The following is a 9,359-nucleotide window of genomic DNA, read 5'->3' as shown; positions in this document are numbered from 1 at the left end:
CCCAAAGGTAACCAGTAAGAAAATAACTAAAAAATATATAGGAAAGCAAAGAAAGGAATCAAAGTTGTACAAAAGTAAATCCATAAAAAGCAGTAGTGGAGGAATTGAGGAACAAAAATCACAAGACATACAGAAAACAAACAGCTCAATGGCAGAAGTAAAGGTTTTCTCATTAATTGCTATAAATATAAATGGGTTAAATTATCCAATTAAAAAGCAGAGATTGGGCCAGATGCAGTGGCTTACACCTGTAATCCCAGCACTTTGGGAGGCTGAGATTGGAGATGGCTTGAGCCCCAGAGTTTGAGACCAGCATGGGCAACATGGTGAGATTGTGTCTCTAAAAAAATTTAAAATTAGCCAGGCATGGTGGTGTGCATCTGTGGTCCCAGCTCTCAAGAGGCTAATGTGGGAAGATCACTTAAGCCCAGGAGGTCAAGCCTGTAGTGAGCTGTGATCCTGCCACTGCACTCCAGCCTGGACAGCAGAGCAAGAGCAAGACCTGTCTCAGGAAAAAAAAAAAAAGATTGACAGAATGGATTTGTTAGAACTTGATCAATCTATATGCTGTATAGACAACTTTTTTTTTTTTTTTTTTTTTTCTCTTGAGATGGAGTTTTGCTCTTTCACCTAGGCTGGAGTGAAGTGGCATGATCTTGGCTCACTGCAACCTCTGCCCCCTGGGTTCAAGCAATTCTCCTGCCTCAGTCTCCCAAGTAGCTGGGGTTATAGGCACCTACCATCACACCCAGCTAATTTTTGTATTTTTAGTAGAGATGGGGTTTTGCCATGTTGGCCAGGCTGGTCTCGAGCTCCTGACCTCAGGTGATCCGCCTGCCTTGACCTCCCGAAGTGCTAGGATTATAGGCGTGAGCCACTACGCCCAGCCTATAGAGACAAATTTTATTTTATTTTAAGGTGGAATCTCACTCTGTTGCCTAGGCTGGAGTATAGTGGTGCAATCTCAGCTCATTGCAACCTCTGCCTCCCAGGTTCAAGCAATTCTCCTGCCTCAGCCTCCTGAGTAGCTGAGATTACAGGTGTCTTACCACCACACCTGGCTAATTTTTCTTTGTATTTTTGGTAGATACAGGTTTTTACCATGTTGGCCAGGCTGGTTTTGAACTCCTGACCTCAAGTGACCCACCCGCTTTGGCCTCCCAAAGTGCTAGGATTACAGGTGTGAGTCACTACGCCCAGCCTGTAGAGACAAATTTTATTTTAAGGTGGAATCTGACTCTGTTGCCTAGGCTGGAATGTAGTGGTGCCGTCTCAGCTCACTGCAACCTCTGCCTCCCAGGTTCAAGCAATTCTTCTGCCTCAGCCTCCTGAGTAGCTGGGATTACAGGTATCTACCACCACACCTGGCTTTTTTTTTTTTTTTTTTTTTTTTTTTTTTGTATTTTTGGTAGAGACAGGGTTTTACCATGTTGGCTAGGCTGGTTTTAAACTCCTGACCTCAAGTGACCCACGTGCTTTGGCCTCCCAAAGTGCTAGGATTACAGGCATGAGCCACTGCACCCGGCTGAGACAAATTTTGAATACAAAGATACAAAAAGGTTGGAAGTAAAAGGTTGGAAAAAGTTATTCCATGAAAATAGTATATTTTAACAATGGCTATAGTATTATCAGACAAAATAGATTTTAAGTCAAAACGGTAACAAGACAAGGCCAGTATATACCGACAAAAGCTTCAACATACCAAGATACAACAGTTGTATACACACACACACTTAAAACACCCAAAATATATGAAGCAAAAATTGACATAATTGAATGAGAAATACACAATTGGAGATTTCAATGCCTCATTTCCAATAATGGATAAGAACAACCAAACAGAAGATCTATAAGGAAAGAGGACTTGAGCAATACTATAAACCAATTAGACTGAGAAGACATATACACAACACTCAAACCAGCAGCAGCAGACTACACATTCTTCTCAAGTGTACATGGAACATTTTCCAGGATAGACCGTATGTTAGGCCATAAAGGAAGTCTTAAATTTTTTTTTTTTTTTTTTTTTTAAACGGAGTTCTGCTGTTGTTGCCCAGGCTGGAGTGCAGTGGTGCAGTCTCGGCTCACTGCAACCTCCGCCTCCCAGGTGCAAGTGCTTCTCCTGCCTCAGCCTCCCGAGTAGGTGGGATTACAGCACCTGCCACCACGCCTGGCTAATTTTTGTATTTTTAGTAGAGATGGGGTGTTACCATGTTAAGCAGATTGATCTCGAACTCCTGACCTCAGGTGATCTCCCTGCCTCGGCTTCCCAAAGTGCCGGGATTATAGGCATGAGCCACCGTGCCCAGCAATAAATTTTTAAAAATTGAAATTATACAAAGTATCATTCCAACTATAATAGGATAAAATTATAAATCCATAGAAGAAAAACAAACACTCATGAATATGTGGAAGTTAACACACTCTTTTTTCACGTCAGATGGTTAATGTGCCAACATAATAGGGTTTGAGGATGACACACCTCACACATGTGTGTGAACACCCCATCATGTTCATCAACTACAAAAGGATCTTAACACTCTTCCCCTCCTTGAATCCAGATGGAGTCCTGCTCCGTTGCCCAGGCTGGGGTGCAGTGGCGTGATCTCAGCTCACTGCAACCTCTGCCTCCCAGGTTCAAGCAATTCTCCTGTCTCAGCCTCCTGAGTAGCTAGGATTACAGGCGTGCACCACCACACCTGGTTAATTTTTGTATTTTTTTTTTTTTTAGTAGAGATGGGGTTTCACCATGTTTGCCAGCCTGGTCTTGAACTCCTAGCCTCATGATCCACCTGCCTCGGCTTCCCAAATTGCTGGGATTTCAGGCATGAGCCACTGCACCCAGCCTTAACACACTCTTAAACAACCAGTGGGTCTAAAAAGAAGTCGCAAGGGAGATTAGAAGACACCTTGAGACAATGAAAACAAAAACACAACATCCCAAAACTTACAGCATGGGGTGAATTGAAAGCAGTGCTTGGGGGAAATTTATAGCTGTAAATGACTACATTAAAAAAGCAGAAAGATCTCAAATCAACAACTTATCTGCACACATTAAGGAATTAGAAAAAGAGCGAACTAAACCCAAACTAGTAGAATGAAGGAGATAATAAAGATTACAGCAGAGATAAACAAAATAGAAAATAGAAAAATAGAGAAAATCAGCAAAACCAAAAACTGCAAAACCTACAAAACCAAAATCAGCATAACCAAAAATCTTTTTTTTTTTTTTTTTTTGAGACGGAGTCTCTCTCTGTCGCCCAGGCTGGAGTGCAGTGGCCGGATCTCAGCTCACTGCAAGCTCCGCCTCCCAGGTTCATGCCATTCTCCTGCCTCAGCCTCCCGAGTAGCTGGGACTACAGGCGCCCGCCACCTCGCCCGGCTAGTTTTTTTGTAGTTTTAGTAGAGACGGGGTTTCACCATGTTAGCCAGGATGGTCTCGATCTTCTGACCTCGTGATCTGCCCGTCTCGGCCTCCCAAAGTGCTGGGATTACAGGCTTGAGCCACCGCGCCCGGCCCAAAAATTTGTAAATAACAAAATTGACAATACTTTAACTAGATCAACAAAGAAGAGATAAGACTCAAATTACTCAAATTTGGAATGAAAGTGGGAACATTCCTACCAACTTTACAGAAATAAAAAGGATGAGAAGAGAATGCTTTATAAGAGAATGCACCATTGCATGCCAGCAACATACAATGGAATATTATTCAGTCATAAAAAGTCCACGTGCAATGGCTCATGCCTGTAATCCCAGCACTTTGCGAGGCCAAGGTGGGTGGATCACTTGAGGTCAGGAGTTCAAGACCAGTCTGACCAACATGGTAAAACCCATCTCTACTAAAAATACAAAATTAGCCGGGTATGGTAGTGAGCCCCTGTAATCTCAGCTACTTGGGAGGCTGAGGCAGGAGAATTGCTTAAACTCGGGAGGCAGAGGTTGCAGTGAGCCAAGATTGTGCCACTGCACTCCAGCGTGGGCAACAAGAGGGAAACTCTGCTTCCAAAAAAAAAAAAAGGTACGGCGTGCTGACACATGCTACAATATGGATAAGCTTTGAAAACATTACAATCCCACTTATGAGAAACATCTCCAATAGGCAAATTCATGGAGACAGCAAGGATAGAGATTACCAGGGGTTAAAGGGAGGGGAAATGAGGAGTTAGCTAATGGATACAGAGCTTCTATTTGGGGTGGAGAAAATTTTGCAAATAGTGGTGATGGTTACCCAACAGTGAATTGAACTAATGCCACTCAATTCTACTCTTAAAAAGAGTTAAATTAAGGCCGGGCGCGGTGGCTCAAGCCTGTAATCCCAGCACTTTGGGAGGCCGAGACGGGCGGATCAGGAGGTCAGGAGATCGAGACCATCTTGGCTAACATGGTGAAACCCCGTCTCTACTAAAAAATACAAAAAACTAGCTGGGCGAGGTGGCGGGCGCCTGTAGTCCCAGCTACTTGGGAGGCTGAGGCAGGAGAATGGCGGGAACCCGGGAGACGGAGCTTGCAGTGAGCTGAGATCCGGCCACTGTACTCCAGCCTGGGCGACAGAGCAAGACTCCGTCTCAGGAAAAAAAAAAAAAGAGTTAAATTAGCGTAATTTATGTTATATATGTTATACCACAATTAAAAAAAAAAAAAAGTATCTGCAAGGACCATTTCCTAGCCCAGGTTAGTTGTTGCCTTTCTACAGCTTTAGGGAAGAGGAACATTTTCTGCTCGTCTTGCTGAGGTTTCTGTTGACCACCAATTAGGAACTTGTGGATTTCAAGGTCTAACTCTGGAATTTAGTCAGCACTAAGACAAATTATAAACAGAGAAAATGTACAATATGGAAAGCAGGGGAAAAGCTGAAGGAAGAGTGTTAGCCAGTGTATGGGCAGGACTTTGCCCCCTCAGTCCCCTCTAGAGGCCTGTGGTCCACGCTTTTTCTTAGATGGGAATCCTTGCTCCTAACCATAGATTTCCATTGCCTGTGCGTTTCTGTCTGGGGAAAGACTTGTGATGCTGTGTAAGGGCTACAGTCGGCCTCATTCCATAAGCATTCCTGCCCACAGTGCCCACGTCACAAGGCCATGGTGAGGTCAGGCTGGTCAAGTGCTCAGTGCAGTGCCTGAGCTTGGACCTGGAAGAGATGTGGGTAGTCCTGACCCTACCCTCTGCCCCAACATCTCTGCCAGAGCCACTGGACACCCCCTAGGGGCCCCCCCACCCAGCACCTGCCACCCAGCACCCTTGGAATCCTCTGCTTCTGACCTTCCAGAGTGATGTGTTATTCTAGCGTCTACCTGTGAACCAGGACGCCAGCATTCCTACAACCCCTTGTGTGATTGATGTCATCCAGAAACACCTTGGAAAGCCCCAGCCCCTCTGCCCTGCACGCTGTGGCCACTCGTCCTGTTGGAACCTCATGAATGCCCAGTGAGCACTGGTTGCCAGGATAAGGGTGTTGATTCCTGCCAGCAAAAGATCTCCATCATCTCCCCCGATGGCCAAGGTGAAGCCCAGGGCCCGGTGGTGCTGAGGTCCAGTCTCAGGTGATCACCAGTTTACAGACTGAGTCGTGTTGTTACTGACCCATCCTAAAAGGGTAGCTGGGCCCTGAGCCTTTAGAGCTTATAGCCTCCTGGGGTGACTGTATTCTTTGTCCACAGCCTGAGATTTGGTTATGTCCTGGTGGGGGGTGGGGGTGTTAAACATGAGACACGGGAGTTGGGGTTGGGGGAGGAGGGAGGCCACTGAGACTGAGGATCCACAAGCACAGAAGGCCACAGCCTTACAATGAAGCCCTCAAACACTTACCCTGTGACCGTCAACATGCGCTGGCTCAAGCTCACCCCAGTGCTCTTCCAGGCTTCCTGGGATTGGGAGTCAGGACCCCAGACGGCCTCCAGCCTGCCCTTGTATTTTCAACTTCATTCTCTCGAGTCTGTAATGGCAAGAGCCAGATGGATTGCAGGTGACTCTGAGTTGTCCCCTCCCTCTCAACAACTGCAGGCATCACCCAGACACACAGCAGGGCTCACCTCTGCCATAGAGGCTTTTAAAGTCCATTTGCTGTTGCTTATAACAGAATACCTACAACTGGGTAATTTATAAAGCAAAGGAGCCGGGCGCGGTGGCTCAAGCCTGTAATCCCAGCACTTTGGGAGGCCGAGACGGGCGGATCATGAGGTCAGGAGATCAAGACCATCCTGGCTAACACGGTGAAACCCCGCCTCTACTAAAAAAATACAAAAAACTAGCCGGGGCGACGTGGCGGGCGCCTGTAGCCCCGCTACTCGGGAGGCTGAGGCAGGAGAATGGCGTGAACCTGGGAGGCGGAGCTTGCAGTGAGCTGAGATCCGGCCACTGCACTCCAGCCTGGGTGACAGGGAGACTCCGTCTCAAAAAAAAAAAAAATTAAATTAAATTAAATTAAAAAATAAAGCAAAGGAATTTCTCACAATTATGAAGGCTGAGAAGTCCAAGGTTGAGGTGTTACAGGATGAAAGGTCTTGGCTACGAGCTGTCCAGATTATTGGTGTGTTGAACAAAGAAGTGAACAAAACTCACAAAGTAACCAAAGAACGAAGCAATGACAGACAAAACAGGCCAGTCGTGCCGGGCGCGGTGGCTCACGCCTATAATCCCAGCACTTTGGGAGGCTGAGGCGGGCGGATCACAAGGTCAGGAGATCGACACCACGGTGAAACCCCATCTCTACTAAAAATACAAAAAATTAACCGGGCGTGGTAGTGGGCGCCTGTAGTCCCAGCTACTCAGGAGGCTGAGGCAGGAGAATGGCGTGAACCCGGGAGGCAAAGCTTGCAGTGAGCCGAGGTCGCGCCACTGCACTCCAGCCTGGGGGACACAGCGAGACTCCATCTCCAAAAAAAAAAAAAAAAAAAAAAAAAAAAAAAAAAAAAAAAAAACAGGCCAGTCGCAGTGGCTCACATGTGTAATCCCAGCACTTTGGGAGGCCGAGGTACCTGAGGTCAGGAGTTCAAGACCAGCCTTGCCAACATGGTGAAACCCCGTCTCTACTAAAAATACAAAAAAATTAGCTGGGCGTGGTAGCCGGCACCTGTAATCCCAGCTACTTGGGAGGCTGAGGCAGGAGAATCACTTGAACCCAGGAGGCAGAGTTTAGAGTGAGCCCAAATTGTGCCATTGCACTCTAGCCTGGGCAACGAGAGTGACATTCCGTCTTAAAAAAAAACCAAAAACCAAAAACCAAAACGACGACAACAAAAAACAAAAGAACAGCGTACCAAAGGCACAGATTGATTGACGAAGTGAACGTACAACCCACAGGGTGGGAGCAGGCCCGAGCAAACGACTCAAGAGCCTCGTGATTGCAACGCTTCTCAGGGTTTTTATAAAGAACACCCCCCCGATGCCCTTTAGAGGCCTCCAATTGGTTACAGCCTATGAACGATTAGCCTGGGACCAATCAAAGGCTGAAGGGGGTTGGCCCACGGTCAATCAGAGGCTGAAGTGGAAGCTCCTGACTTGTTATCACAGGAATGAGGATGTGGCCTGTGTGCTCCCCAATCCTGCCTAGAACTGGCTGCACCTGCTGTTCTCTGGCTTATGTGAACTGACTGCACCTGCTGTTCCGTTGCTTCCGCCCTAACCCTTGGCTTCCCTAATTCCCTCTCCTCCTGCCTCAGAGAGGCTGCATCTGGTGAGGGCCTTGCTGGTGAGGACTCTGGTGTCCCGAGGCGGTACTGGGCATCACGTGGTGAGGATGCTGAGCCTGCTCACATGCTAGCTCTAGTCTCTCTTCCTCTTACAAAGCCACCAGCTACCCTCCCATGATGACCTATTAACCATGAATCCATGAATGGATGAATCCATTCACCTCTTAAAGGCAGCACCTGTCAATACTGCCACATTGGGGATTAAATTTCAGCATGAGTTTTGGCGGGGACAAGCATTCAAACCAAAGCCGAGGCAAGGTGGGTGCAGCCCAGAGGTGGAACGCACCTGGATCCCCACAGCCCATCCCTTCTGACGTGGCCTGGCCATCCAGGGATGTGATTTTCTGAATGACAGGCATGACTGTGCTTTCTCTCAACAAGAGACAGGTGCCAGTCCTGAGGGCTGGGAAGAGGCACTAGAGTCCCAGGGGTTTCTCCCACAGTGCTGGAGGCTCCTGAGAGCTGACCCCACAGGTAGAAACACAATAATCCCTGTGGGTACCAGTGCGGCCAAGGAAGGGGCACATCATTGTATCCTCGGGCTTCTGTTGCCCAAGAGAACAGGGACAGTTGCTGGGAGAGGCCCACATTGCCGGGCAGTTCCATCTCACTCAGTCTTTGACAGGGAGTCCCCTTTTTACACCGGAGACCCCTCGACCAACCCAGGAAGACCAGGGTGTCCAAAGTGGTCACAGCCAGCCAGGGTGTCCCCTGCTTCTCCGGGGTACAGGGTTCGTCCCGGCTCAGCTCTGCAGCATGAGGGCCGCGGGACTTGTCGGCCCTGAGACTTATTCTCCCCGCTGTGGGCTAGAGGGACAGAGAGAGTGGCTAGCTGGTCCGTGGGTGCTGCTGCCCTCTACCGCAGAGCCCTCCCAGGCAAAGTTGCTCAGGATTCCAGAATCTTCTCTCATCTGAGCCCCACCCTGCTCCACAGTGCCTGCTTAGAAGGTGGGTGAGGACTGGGGAAGAAGACCTCCCAACGTTGTTCCGAGCACTGGCTTTGGAGTCAGGTTTCTGGGTTCAAATCCTTGCTCTGAGTGACCTTGGGCACGTGATGCCCTCTCAGGGCCTCATTTTCCTCTGAATATCTATAAACGTCTAAAATGAGGGTGTGCACAGTACCCACCCCACAAGGCCATAGTGAGGTCAGGCTGGCCAGCTGCTCGGTGATGTGCCCGGGCTTGGACCCAGCAGAGGCAGGAGTGCTTCCTGACTCTTCCCCCCAGAGGCCCACCACCCAGCGCCTACTGCCCAGCACCCTCCCCATCCTCTGCTTCCAACCTCCTGGAGTGATGTGTGATTCTTTCTTTGACTTGGATCCGGCTGGAGGAGCAGAATCCCCTTCTTTTCCCAGGTGGGTTCCCAAGACCCCAGTCAGAACACAGACTTTACTCCCTGCACCCAGAGGATGTGGGTGTGGCTGGGCTCCCCTAGTCCAGAGGAGGCCACAGCCTCCTTCTCTGACTGCAGCTGCCACCAGGCCCTCCCACCATTTGGGACAGAATCTAACCCCTGGGGGCCAGCAGCCTGGTTCCATTCAGGGAAGGTCAGGCCCTGGAGTGACCTGTGCCTGACTCCCACTCCTGGGCCTGCCAATCAACTTCCCTGGGCCCGCCTCCTCCACTCGAAAGTGAGGAGGCGTCCCGGAGGCTGGGGATTGTGCGAGATGAT

General features: G+C 48.8%; 1 pseudogene; it reads right to left on the bottom strand.

Moving 5' to 3' along the window:
* Positions 1 to 2,434: 2,434 nt before the first annotated feature.
* Positions 2,435 to 2,532, bottom strand: LOC119622361 (small nucleolar RNA U13; annotated as a pseudogene).
* Positions 2,533 to 9,359: the final 6,827 nt, after the last annotated feature.

Source organism: Chlorocebus sabaeus, chromosome 12 (assembly GCF_047675955.1).
Source record: "Chlorocebus sabaeus isolate Y175 chromosome 12, mChlSab1.0.hap1, whole genome shotgun sequence".
Lineage (NCBI taxonomy): Eukaryota > Metazoa > Chordata > Mammalia > Primates > Cercopithecidae > Chlorocebus > Chlorocebus sabaeus.
Note: the sequence above shows the minus strand (reverse complement) of the source record. Positions and strands in the feature narration are given on the sequence as shown.